General features: G+C 40.7%; 2 pseudogenes; both read left to right on the top strand.

Annotated features, from left to right (window-relative positions):
* LOC148778211 (SLAM family member 8-like) overlaps positions 1–13,662 on the top strand; it is a 72,704-nt pseudogene that overhangs the window by 17,312 nt on the left and 41,730 nt on the right.
* LOC148778212 (uncharacterized) overlaps positions 1–13,662 on the top strand; it is a 49,081-nt pseudogene that overhangs the window by 558 nt on the left and 34,861 nt on the right.

Raw genomic sequence — 13,662 nt, 5'->3', positions numbered from 1 at the left:
CTCACACACTAGTAAAGTCATGCTCAAAATTCTCCAAGCCAGGCTTCAGCAATATGTGAACCGTGAACTCCCAGATGTTCAAGCAGGTTTTAGAAAAGGCAGAGGCACCAGAAATCAAATTGCCAACATCTGCTGGATCGTGGAGAAAACAAGAGTGTTCCAGAAAAACGTCTATTTCTGCTTCATTGACTATGCTAAAGCCTTTGATTGTGTGGATCACAATAAACTGTGGAACATTCTGAAAGAGATGGGAATACCAGACCACCTGACCTGCCTCTTGAGAAACCTGTATGTAGGTCAGGAAGCAACAGTTAGAACTGGACATGGAACAACAGACTGGTTCCAAATAGGAAAAGGAGTATGTCAAGGTTGTACATTGTCACCTTGCTTAATTAACTTATATGCAGAGTACATCATGAGGAACGCTGGGCTGGAAGAAGCACAAGCTGGAATCAAGATTGCCAGGAGAAATATCAAGAACCTCAGATATGCAGATGACACCATCCTTATGGCAGAAAGTGAGGAGGAACTAAAAAGCCTCTTGATGAAAGTGAAAGAGGAGAGTGAAAAGTTTGGCTTGAAGCTCAACATTCAGAAAACAAAGATCATGGCATCTGGTCCCATCACTTCATGGGAAATAGATGGGGAAAAAGTGGAGACAGTGTCAGACTTTGTTTTTTTGGGCTCCAAAATCACTGCAGATGCTGATTGCAGCCAGGAAATTAAAAGACGCTTACTCCTTGGAAGGAACGTTATGACCAACCTAGATAGTATATTAAAAAGCAGAGACATTACTTTGCCAACAAAAGTCCATCTAGTCAAGGTTATGGTTTTTCCCGTGGTCATGTATGGATGTGAGAGTTGGACTGTGAAGAAAGCTGATAGCCAAAGAATTGATGCTTTTGAACTGTGATGCTGGAGAAGACTCTTGAGAGTCTCTTGGACTGCAAGGAGATCCAACCAGTCCTTTCTAGAGGAGATCAATCCTGGGTGTTCATTGGAAGGACTGATGCTAAAGCTGAAACTCCTATACTTTGGCCACCTCATGCGAAGAGTTGACTCACTGGAAAAGACCCTGATGTTGGGAGGGATTGGGGGCGGGAGGAGAAGGGGACGACAGAGAATGAGATGGCTGGATGGCATCACCGACTCGATGGACATGAGTTTGAGTGAACTCTGGGAGTTGGTGATGGACAGGGAGGCCTGGCGTGCTGTGGTTCATGGGGTCGCAAAGAGTCAGACACGACTGAGTAACTGAACTGAACTGAACTGATGACCCTTGTGTGGTCTTTGAGTCTCTCTTCTAATCTCCACAAGAGAGACTTAAAGAAGGTCCTGAGCAAGTTCAGCTCACCTGCTATGCCTTCTTCCCTCCCTCTGCCTGCGCCCTGACACCAAGGCACCCCTACCCCATAAACAGAATTTCAGAGCTCACCGACAATGTCATCCAGTGACAATGGCTACCTTAAGCGTTGCTGCTTCACACTAACCTCTGTTCCATCACCTCTACCATGGGGAAGTCCGAAGCCCCTTGCATGACATTCGTTTAGGGATCCCAGATCATTTTGTTGGGGATGTCGCTTCATGTAGGGTGAATCTGGGGAGCAGGAGACAGCCCCAGTGTGTAGCTGTTGCCAAAGAGTGCTGTGTCCTCTTCCTCTTCACAACTTGAGAAACAGGAATTCGTGTGCCTTCTCTTCCAGGGAGAAGACCACCGGGAGCAGCATCTACTCAGCAGTGGGCACCCTCCCCTCCTCCCCACCAGTGCACCGCACTAGGACAGGCTGAGCTGACTGAGACACTACTACCCCAAATGCCCATGACCCTGCGAGCACAAAGGGGGGATCCTGGAGCTTGGAAGGAAGTCGAGCACCCTCTGCTCCCTCCTTCAAACTAAGTGCTTTTCCAATGGACGTGCTGGCCGTGGGCTTTGTGTCGTGACTTGTTCAGAGAGACCTGACAGCACAGCCTCGCCCAGCTCTTCTCAGCCAACCTTCTGTGGGCTGTGTTGGGGAGTCCGTCCTGTCTGCAGGGCGTGTGCTCTGGAGGACAGCATGGTGTCTGTGCCACACCTCTTCCGGGGAATCAGAGGGGAGTGAGGTGTGGAAGGAAGGAACAGAGGAAGAGCTGTTAGGAGCAGAGAGGAGGATGAGTGGATATCTGTTTCTCTCCTGGACGTTCCCCACTGAGACAGTTACTGAAGGTTGTGGCCCTGAAGCCAAGGTGGTATTAAGCTCAATGTGAGGGCTGTAGACCTGTGAGGGGAACTGAAGGGACTGGGGTGAAAGTCTGAGTCTGAGGATATGCCTGATTAATTGAGCTAATAGTGAACTGAATACAAAGAAATATCTGAAATACTTGTATATATGAATACTAGCACAAGCTATTCTCTGCCTCTAGTGAGACCAGGAACGAGTGTAAGTACAACAGGAAGGAGGCAGGCTGGATATGAGAACTCACTGATTTGGAGAGAAGACTGGGTCCCTAGAAGGCTCTTAGAAAAACAAATTATTCTCCCTTCCAGGATAAGGTCATTCTGTGGCACTTTCCCTGGTCCTGTTCTGTCCTACCCTGGTTCCCAGAAATGATGAGTGTATTAACACCATGATGGGTTTCTCTAGTAGCCAGACAGTAAAGCTTCCGCCTGCAGTACAGAAGACTGGGGTTCGATCCGTGGGTTGGGAAGACCCCTGGAGAAGGAAATGGCAACCCACTCCAGTATTCTTGCCTGGGAAATCCCATGGACAGAGGAGCCTGGTGGACGACAGTCTATGGAGTCACAAAGAGTCAGACACGACTGAACAGCTAACACACACACACATGGGCACACACACACACACACACACACACACATTAATACCGTGAGGGCTGGGTCTGATGGGGGAGGATGGACTCTAGAGTGTGTGGCCCTGATGGGGCTCTGTCCACTGATCATGGCTCTGCAGCATAGTGACTGAGGCCCATTGCAGCCTCTCAGGGACCGGCTAGGGAAGAGCTGACTTGGTAGCAGAGATGGCAGAGCTCACTAAATGATCACTTGCTTCCCACATATTCTAGTCCATAGACGTTAGGTAGGACCTTGTGACAAGAGCTGGCCCAAAAGCATGAGCAGAGATAATGTTCTTTCTGGATAGAAGCTGTGAAACCCCTTGTGTGATTCTCCTGTCTCCTATCCCTGCTGTGGGGCTGGGAGCCTGTGAGGGTACTGTGGGCTTCATGAGTGCAGCTACAAGGAGGTGGAACCTCCACCTTGTGTGACAGGACCCCTCCTCACTCTCTCATGGGATTTGGGGTGGGAGATATAAAATCCCCTTGTTCTAGGACCCTGAACTATTGTAAGTGTTTGTGACACACACACAGCCTAGGTTGTCCTGACTGCTGTACTGCCCAGGAGCAGGAAGGATAGCAGCTCTCATATTTGTATTAGGTATCTATGGGCTTCCCAAGTGGGCAGTTGTAAAGGATTTGCCTACCAATGCAGAAGACATAGGAGACGTGGGTCCAGAAGATCCCCTGGAGAGGAAATGGCAACCCACTCCAGGATTATTGCCTGGGAAATCCCATGGACAGAGGAGCCTGTTGGGTTAAAGCCCATGGGGTTCCAAAGTGCCAGACACTACTGAGCAACCGAACACAGAATAGCATCTATTGCTGTATCTCCTGCAACCCCAAAACTTAATGCCTTAAACACCGCTAGACATGGTCTCACAGTTTCTTTAGGTCAGGGCCCAGGAATGGTTTAGCTGGGTCCTCTGGCTCAGGGGCTCCCAGGCTAGATCAAGGTCTTAGCTGGGGCTGTATCACCTCAGGATCATCTGTGTAGAGTATGCGTCCAAGCTCACTCCTGTGGTTGCTGATGGGGGGAATTTCCCGTGGCTACTGGACTGAGGACCTCAGTTCCTTCCTGGATTTTGGCCAGAGGCTCCCTCCCTTCCTTGTCATGTTGGCCTCCCCACTGGGAAGTTCACAGCGAGGAAGCTGGGTTCTCCAGAGCAAGCTAGAGAGAGTGAAGGAGAGAGCGTGCAGGCAAGAGGGCAGTCAGTCTTGTATAACCTAGTATCACTGAGTGGCGTCATCACATCTGCTGTGTTCTGTTCCTTAGAAGCCAGTCACTAGATGCGGCCCACAGTCCAGGGGGTGGGGTTGCACAAGGTGTGAATGGGAGGAGGGAGGGGCTTAGGAGACACTCTGGAAGCTCCTCCCACAACTGTGCCTGAAAATATGATTTTGATCCATGATTACTTCTAATTCACACTATCATTATCAGTCAGATAAGGAAACTACAGGTTAGCAAGCTTAGTATCTGTTCAAGGTCACATATTCCCAGAACCAGAACTTGATTCCAGAAATGGTTTCAAATTCATTGTACTAGGCTGTCTTAACTAGAATCAAAGGATCATGTTGCACGAATTTCTTTTAAAAGAGATTCTATGGTTCTCTCCTTTCTCCTTTATTCTCAATGCAAAGCCACATTTTTTGTGTGTTCAATCCTCTAGGTGGCTACAGTGCTGGTGTCAAGAGTTCTGGAACATAGTTCTGAAGTTCAGAATTTTGGAGCCCGTGTTTCTATGAAGGGATTCCATGGAGGTTCTGTGTTGTTTCGTGTGATCAAAAAGCAAGAAGCTGAGCTGGAGAGGGTCACCTGGGGATTTGGCCCTGAGTCAAACTACAGAGTTCTGCTAATGGTCCATCCTGAGGCAGAGGCTCCAACCTGGGTCAACCTCCAGAACACATATCAGCAAACGGTCCATGTACCCAATATGACATCCCTGAGGATTCAGAACCTGACCCCAGAGGACAGTGGGCAGTACTGGGCTCGAGCCAGCTTCACTGGAGGGATGGAACTTCACCAGGTTTTCTACCTCACTGTCGATGGTAAGTGACACCCCTTTACCCCTTTCCATGGCTCATCTCCTTAGTTTGTCCTGGGACTGTCAATCGGTCCCATTTACAGAATTCCACTTATACTCCAACATTCAGAGTCTCTTCTCTCCTCTGAGGAAAAGGTAAGTAGGTTAGCTGCAAAAGGAGAGCAGAGTTGAAATTTACAATGGGGAGAAATCACTTCAGTATTTTGGGAGAGCAAAATAAAAATATGGGCAAAATTTGAGGGTTTTTTTAATTAATTTATTTTAATTGGAGGCTAATTACTTTACATTATTGTATTGGTTTTGCCATACATTGACATGAATCTGCCCCGGGTGTACATAATAGTATTAATTATTCTTTCTAGAGCTAAGGGTACTTTATTTTGCATTATTAATTTTATAATCGCTACTGTAACTATTTATCACAAACATAGTGCCATAAAACAGCTCAAATTTATTTTTTGCCATTCTGTATGTTTAAGATGGGCACAGTCCTCAGAGTGACAAATCAAGTTGCTGGCAGGGCTATGTTCCTTTCTAGTGGCTACAGGGGAGACTCTATTTCTTGCCCTTTCTACATTCACGTGGCTGCCATTTCTTTCACTGCAATTCCCCCTCCTCCATCTTCAAATCAGCAAGAGTGTGTCAAGTCCTTCTCACTTTGGATCCATCTGACCTGCTCGTCTGCTTCTGTCTTCCACTTTTCTTTAAGATGAGAGGATAATATTTTTGAGTATGCCTTTTACTATAGGTCTGTGATAAATAACTACTGAATGTTGTAGTTAACAATGACAATAACAGCACAATAACAGCAATAACAAATTAACAAGACCTTGTAAGCAATGGTGACAGAAACAGCTGAGATACTGGGAATGATAAGCTATTTTTTAAAAAACACTTAATTGAGGTATGATTGGCTTACAAAGAACTGTGCATATTTACTGTATACAATTTAATGGGATTTAATATACAGTCATGAAACTATCACCATAATCTATTCCATAATCATATCCATCCCCTCCAAAATTTTTCTCCCACTTCATTTATTTACTATTGTTATTGAGTAATTTTTTTGCTGATGTGATTTGCACATGTTGAACAATCATTTCATCCCTGTGTTAAATCCCATTTGATGGTTTATGATACTTTTAATGTATTGCTGAATTCAGTTTGCTAGTATTTTGCTGAAGATTTTTACCTCTATGTTCATCAGCCATATTGGCCTATAATTTGTGTGTGTGTGTGTGTGTGTGTGTGTGTGTGTGTGTGTGTGTTATGGAATCAGAACTAACTTTATCTGGTTTTGGTATCAAAATATAACAACGTCATTAAATGAATTTGGTAGTATTCTCTCTCTTATTTTGTAGGAGAGTTCAGCAAAAATTAGTATTAATTCTTCTTTAACCGTTTGTTAGAATTCACCTCTGACTTCATCTGGTTTTAGGTCTTTCTTTGCTGGAGGTTTGTGACTGCTGATTCAATCACCTTATTTTTTATTATCTGCTCAAATTTTCTATTTCTTTTTGATTTAGCCATGGAATGCATGTTTCTAAGAATGTCTCTGTTTTTCCAAGTTGTCCAGTAATTGTATATAGTTGTTGATAATAATCCCTTATGATCTTGTGTATTTCTATAGCATCAGTTGTAATATCTCCTCTTTCTTTTGTGATTTTCTTTGAGTCTTCTTTCTTTTTCTCTTAGCCTTGCTAAGGGCTTCTCAATTTTATCTTAAAAAAAAAAAACCTCTTGTTTCACTGAATTTTTCTATTATCTTTCTGGTTTCTATTTTAATTAAGTCAGCTATAGTCCTCATTACTTCCTTCTTTCTGCTAACTTTTGATTTGTTGTTTCCTAAGTTCCTTGAGATATAAAGTTAGTTTATTAGAGATCTTTCTAATTTTTGATGTGCTTATCACTGTAAATTTCCTCTTACTACTGTTTTTGCTACCTTTCATAAGTTTTATGGATTTTTTTTTCCTTTTCTTTTGACTCAAGGTATTTCCTTATTCTCCTTTTGATTTCTTCTTCAATCCAATGATTGTTCAAGAGTGTTATTTAATTTTCATGTACTAGTAAATTTTGATATTTTCTTTCATTAATTTTTCTAGTTTCATAACACTGTGGTTGGAAAAGATACTTGATATAATTTCAATCTTCTTAACGGTCAAGATTTGTTTTGTGACCTAACATATGATGCATCCTGAAAAATATTCTGTGCACACTTAAGAAGACAATGTAATCTGCTTTTGTTGAGTATGTATCCTAAATATGTTTGTTAGGTTCATTTGGTCTATAGTGTTGTTCAAGTCTGCTGTTTCTTTCTTGATTTTCTGTGTACATCTTCTATCCACTATTGAAAACAGGTGGATACTATCATTGAATTGCTATTCCTTCCTTCTTTCAATGTTTACTTTATATTTTCAGGTGCTTTAGTATTGGATGCATAAATATTTATAATTGCTATATTATCCTGTTGAATCAACCATTTTACTATTGTGTCATTATCTCTTTTGTCTTTTGTGACAGTGTTTGCCTTAATGTCTGCTTTGTCTGATTAAGTACAGCTACCTCTGCCGCTTTTCACTCTCATTTGCATGAACTGTCTCTTTTCATCCCCTCACTTTCAGCCTATGTGTACCCTTAGATCTAAAGCAAGCTGCTGTTAGACACTATATGGTTGAATCCTGTTCTTTTATCCATTCAGCCACTCTGTGTTTTGATTGAGGAATTTAAATCATTTACATTTAAAGTAATTACTGATATGTAAAGGCTTACAATTATCATATTGCTAATTGTTTTCTATTTTGTTGAAGTTTTTTTTTTTGTTACTTTCGTTTTCCCTTACTGGCTTTCATTGTAATTTGGTGATTTTTTTTAATATTGACATCCTTTAATTCCTTTCTGTTTTCCTCATGTGTGTCTTTTTTAGGTGTAAAGTTTGTGGTATAAAATATCTTATAGTTATAAAGTGTAAAGTTTGTGGTATAAAATATCTTATAGTTATAAAGCCCATTTTAACCAAAGAACTTAATTTCAACTACATACAAAAACTCTACACTTCTATATTTATCCCACACACACAAACTTTATGTTATTGATGTCACAATTTGCATCTTTCATATTGTACACCCATTAACATTTTTTTCTTATAGCTATTCTTTTTTTTTTATTTTACAGTTAAAGGTATTTTTATTAAAAAAGCACAAATGCAAAGAAATGAACAGAGGAAAATTTATGCATCGAACCTGGACTGGTCACTTATGATAATATACATGCTACAATTCCATTCTCCCCAATCATTCCACCTTCACCCTCTCCCACAGAGTCCCAAAGACTGTTCTAAATGCCTATGTCTCTTTTGCAGTCTCTTATACAGGGTTCAGGTTACCATTTTCCTAAATTCCATATATATGCGTTAATATACAGTATTGATGTTCTTCTTTCTGGCTTACTTCACTCTGTATAATTGGCTCCAATTTCATCCACCTCATTAAAACTGATTCAAATGCATTCTTTTTGATGGCTGAGAAATACTTCATTGTGTATATGTACCAAAGCTTTCTTATCCATTCATCTGCAGATGGACATCTAGGTTGCTTCCATGTCCTGGCTATTATAAACAGTGCTGCAATGAACATTGGAGTACATGTGCCTCTTTCAATTCTGGTTTCCTCGGTGTGTATGCCCAGGAGTGCGATCGCTGGATCATATGGCAGTTCTATTTCCAGTTTTCTGAGGAATCTCCACACTGTTCTCCATAGTGGCTGTACTAGTTTGCATTCCCACCAACAGTGTAAGAGGGTTCCCTTCTCTCCACACCCTCTCCAGCATTTATTGCATGTAGACTTGTGGATAGCAGCCATTCTGACTGGTGTGAAATGGTATCTCATTGTGGTTTTGATTTGCATCTCTCTGATTATGAGGGATGTTGAGCATTTTTTCATGTGTTTGTTAGCCATCTTTATGTCTTCTTTGGAGAAATGTCTGTTTAGTTCTTTGGCCCATTTTTTGATTGGGTCACTTAGTTTTCTGGAATTAAGCTGCAGGAGCTGCTTGTATAATTTGGAGATTAATCCTTTATCAGTTGCTTCATTTGCTATTATTTTCTCCCATTCTGAAGGCTGTCTTTTCACCTTGCTTAGAGTTTCCTTTGCTGTGCAGAAGCTTTTGATTTTAATTAGGTCCCATTTGTTTATTTTTGCTTTTATTTCCAATATTCTGGGAGGTGGGTCTTGGAGGATCCTGCTGTGATTTATGTCGGAGAGTGTTTTGCCTACGTTCTCCTCTAGGAGTTTTATAGTTTCTGGTCTTACATTTAGATCTTTAATCCATTTTGAGTTTATTTTGGTGTATGGTGTTAGGAAGGGTTCTAGTTTCATTCTTTTACAAGTGGCTGACCAGTTTTCCCAGCACCACTTGTTAAAGAGACTGTCTTTTCTCCATTTTATATTCTTGCCTCCTTTGTCGAAGATAAGGTGTCCATAGGAGCGTGGGTTTATCTCTGGGCTTTCTATTTTGTTCCATTGATCTATATTTCTGTCTTTATGCCAGTACCATACTGGCTTGATGACTGTGGCTTTGTAATAGAGCCTGAAGTCCGGCAGGTTAATTCCCCCAGTTCCATTCTTCTTCCTCAAAATTGCTTTGGCTATTCGAGGTTTTTTGTATTTCCATACAAATTGTGAGATTATTTGTTCTAGTTCTGTGAAAAATATTGTTGGTAGCTTGATAGGGATTGCATTGAATGTATAAATTACTTTGGGTAGTATACTCATTTTTACAATATTTATTCTTCCAATCCACGAACACGGTATATTTCTCCATCTATTCGTGTCCTCTTTGATTACTTTCACTAGTGTTTTATAGTTTTCTATGTACAAGTCTTTTGTTTCCTTAGGTAGATATATTCCTAAGTATTTAATTCTTTTCTTTGCAACAGTGAATGGAATAGTTTCCTTAATTTCTCTTTCTATTTTCTCATTATTAGTGTATAGGAATGCAAGGGATTTCTGTGTGTTGATTTTATATCCTGCAATGTTACTGTAATCATTGATTAGCTCTAGTAGTTTTCTGGTAGAGTCTTTAGGGTTTTCTGTGTAGAGGATCATGTCATCAGCGAACAGTGAAAGCTTTACTTCTTCTTTTCCAATTTGTATTCCTTTGATGTCTTTTTCTGCTCTGATTGCTGTGGCCAAAACTTCCAGAACTATGTTGAATAGTAGTGGTGAGAGTGGGCACCCTTGTCTTGTTCCTGACTTTAGGGGAAATGCTTTCAGTTTTTCACCATTGAGGATAATGTTTGCTGTGGGTTTGTCATATATAGCTTTTATTATGTTGAGGTATGTCCCTTCAATTCCCACTTTCTGGAGGGTTTTTATCAAAAATGGATGTTGAATTTTGTCGAAGGCTTTCTCTGCATCTATTGAGATAATCATATGATTTTTATTTTTCAGTTTGTTAATGTGGTGTATTACGTTGATTGATTTGCGGATATTGAAGAATCCTTGCATTCCTGGGATAAAGCCCACTTGGTCATGATGTATGATCTTCTTAATGTGTTGTTGGATGCTGATTGCTAGAATTTTGTTAAGGATTTTTGCATCTATGTTCATCAGTGATATTGGCCTATAGTTTTCTTTTTTTGTGGGGTCTTTACCAGGTTTTGGGATTAGGGTGATGGTGGCCTCATAGAATGAGTTTGGAAGTTTCCCTTCCTCAGCTATTTTCTGGAAGAGTTTGAGTAGAATAGGTGTTAGCTCTTCTCTAAATTTTTGGTAGAATTCAGCTGTGAAGCCGTCTGGACCTGGGCTTTTGTTTGCTGGGAGATTTTTGATTACAGTTTCAATTTCCGTGCATGTGATGGGTTTGTTCAGATTTTCTATTTCTTCCTGGTTCAGTTTTGGAAAGTTGTACTTTTCTAGGAATTTGTCCATTTCTTCCAGGTTATTCATTTTATTACCATATAATTGCTGATAGTATTCTCTAATAATCCTTTGTATTTCTGTGTTGTCAGTTGTGATCTCTCCATTTTCATTTCTAATTTTATTGATTTGGTTCTTCTCCCTTTGTTTCTTGATGAGTCTGGCTAGTGGTTTGTCAATTTTATTCACCTTCTCAAAGAACCAGCTTTTGGCTTTGTTGATTTTTGCTATGGTCTCTTTTGTTTCTTTTGCATTTATCTCTGCCCTAATTTTTATGATTTCTTTCCTTCTACTGACCCTGGGGTTCTTCATTTTCCTTTTCTAGTTGCTTTAGATGTAGAGTTAGGTTATTTAGTTGACTTTTTTCTTGTTTCTTAAGGTGTGCCTGTATTGCTATGAACTTCCCCCTTAGCACTGCTTTTACAGTGTTCCAGAGGTTTTGGGTTGTTGTGTGTTCATTTTCATTCATTTCTATGCATATTTTGATGTCTCTTTTGATTTCTTCTATGATTTGTTCATTATTCAGCAGCGTGTTGTTCAGTCTCCATATGTTGGCACTTTTAATAGTTATTCTCCTGTAATTGAGATCTAATCTTACTGCATTGTGGTCAGAAAAGATGCTTGGAATGATTTCAATTTTTTTGAATTTACCTAGGCTAGATTTATGGCCCAGGATGTGATCTATCCTGGAAAAGGTTCCGTGTGCGCTTGAGAAAAAGGTGAAATTCATTGTTTTGGGGTGAAATGTCCTATAGATATCTATTAGGTCTAACTGTTCTATTATATCATTTAAAGATTGTGTTTCCTTGTTAATTTTCTGTTTAGTTGATCTATCTATAGATGTAAGTGGGGTGTTAAAATCTCCCACTATTATTGTGTTATTGTTAATTTCCCCTTTCATACTTGTTAGTAATTGTCTTACATATTGCGGTGCTCCTATGTTAGGTGCATAAATATTTATAATTGTTATATCTTCTTCTTGGATTGATCCTTTGATCATTATGTAGTTTCCTTCTTTGTCTCGTTTCACAGCCTTTGTTTTAAAGTCTATTTTATCTGATATGAGTATTGCTACTCCTGCTTTCTTTTGGTCTCTATTTGCATGGACTATCTTTTTCCAGCCCTTCACTTTCAGTCTGTATGCCTCCCTCGTTTTGAGGTGGGTCTCTTATAGACAACATATTTGGGGGTTTTGTTTTTGTATCCATTCAGCCAGCCTTTGTCTTTTGGTTGGGGCATTCAACCCATTTACGTTTAAGGTAATTATTGAAAAGTACAATCCCGTAGCCATTTTCTTTATTGCTTTGGGTTCAAGTTTATACACTCTATCTGTGATTCCTGTCTATAGAAGATCCTTTAGCATTTGTTGGAGAGCTGGTTTGGTGATGCTGAATTCCCTCAGCTTTTGCTTGTCTGTAAAACTTTTGATTTCTCCTTCATATTTGAATGAGATCCTTGCTGGGTATAATAATCTGGGCTGTAGGTTATTTTCTTTCATCACTTTAAGTATATCTTGCCACTCCCTTCTGGCCTGAAGAGTCTCTGTTGAAAGATCAGCTGTTATCCTTATGGGAATCTCCTTGAGTGTTATTTGCTGCTTTTCCCTTGCTGCTTTTAATATTTGTTCTTTGTGTTTGATCTTTGTTAATTTGATTAATATGTGTCTTGGAGTATTTCACCTTGGGTTTATCCTGTTGGGGACTCTCTGGATTTCTTGGACTTGGGTGATTATTTCTTTCCCTATTTTAGGGAAGTTTTCAACTATTATCTCCTCAAGTATTCTCTCATGGTCTTTCTTTTTGTCTTCTTCTTCTGGGACTCCTATGATTCGAATGTTGGAGCATTTAACATTGTCCCAGAGGTCTCTAATATTGTCCTCATTTCTTTTAATTCGTTTTTCTTTTTTCCTCTCTGTTTCATTTATTTCTACAATTCTATCTTCTAGTTCGCTTATCCTGTCTTCTGCCTCTGTTATTCTACTGTTTGTTCCCTCCAGAGTGTTTCTGATCTCATCTATTGCATTATTCATTGTATATTGACTCTTTTTTATTTCTTCTAAGTTCTTATTAAATCTTTCTTCCATCTTCTCAATCCTTTTCTCCAGGTTATTTATCTGTAACTCCATTTTGCTTTCAAGATTTTGAATCATTTTCACCATCAAAATTCGAAATTCTTTATCAGGTAGATTCCCTATATCTTCTTCTTTTGTTTGTGTTGGTGGGCAATTATCTTGTTCCTTTACTTGCTGGGTATTTCTCTGCCTCTTCATCTTGCTTATATTGCTTTGCTTGGGGTGTCCTTTCCCTCTTCTTGCAGTTTGTGGAGTTCTCTTTATTATGTAGTTTCCTCACTGTGTGTGGGGTTGGACGGGTGACTTGTCCGGGTTCCCTGGTTAGGGAGGCATGTGTCAGTGTTCTGGTGGGTGGAGCTGGATTTCTTCTCTTTCCTTTAGAAGACAATGGGCTGCTTTTCTGGGAGCCTGATGTCCTCTGCCAGTATTCAGAAGTTGTTTTGTGGACTTTACTCCACGTTCAAATGTTCTTTTGATGAATTTGTGGGGATGAAAGTGGTCTCGCCGTCTTGTTCCTTCCTCCCCAGAACACTGGACTCTTATATTCCACTTGGTCGTGGAGTATCTCCTCCCAGCTGCTCCAGCAAGGCGCAGCCGCTGTACCTTACCCTGGACGAGGGGTATCTCCCCAAGGCCGCCCCTCCTGCTTTGAATGTGGATCAGCTCCTCTCGGCCCTCCGGTGCCCAAGCAGCCACCGCCTCCTGGACGTGGTACAGCTCCTCCCGGCCACCGCCCCAACCCTGGGCGCGGGGCAGCTCCTCTCAGCCACGATTCTGCACGTGGTCGGTTGCGCCGGGAGCC

This window comes from Moschus berezovskii, chromosome 4 (assembly GCF_049115385.1).
Source record: "Moschus berezovskii isolate FMDL1 chromosome 4, NW_MosBer_1.0, whole genome shotgun sequence".
NCBI classification, from domain to species: Eukaryota; Metazoa; Chordata; class Mammalia; order Artiodactyla; family Moschidae; genus Moschus; species Moschus berezovskii.
Note: the sequence above shows the minus strand (reverse complement) of the source record. Positions and strands in the feature narration are given on the sequence as shown.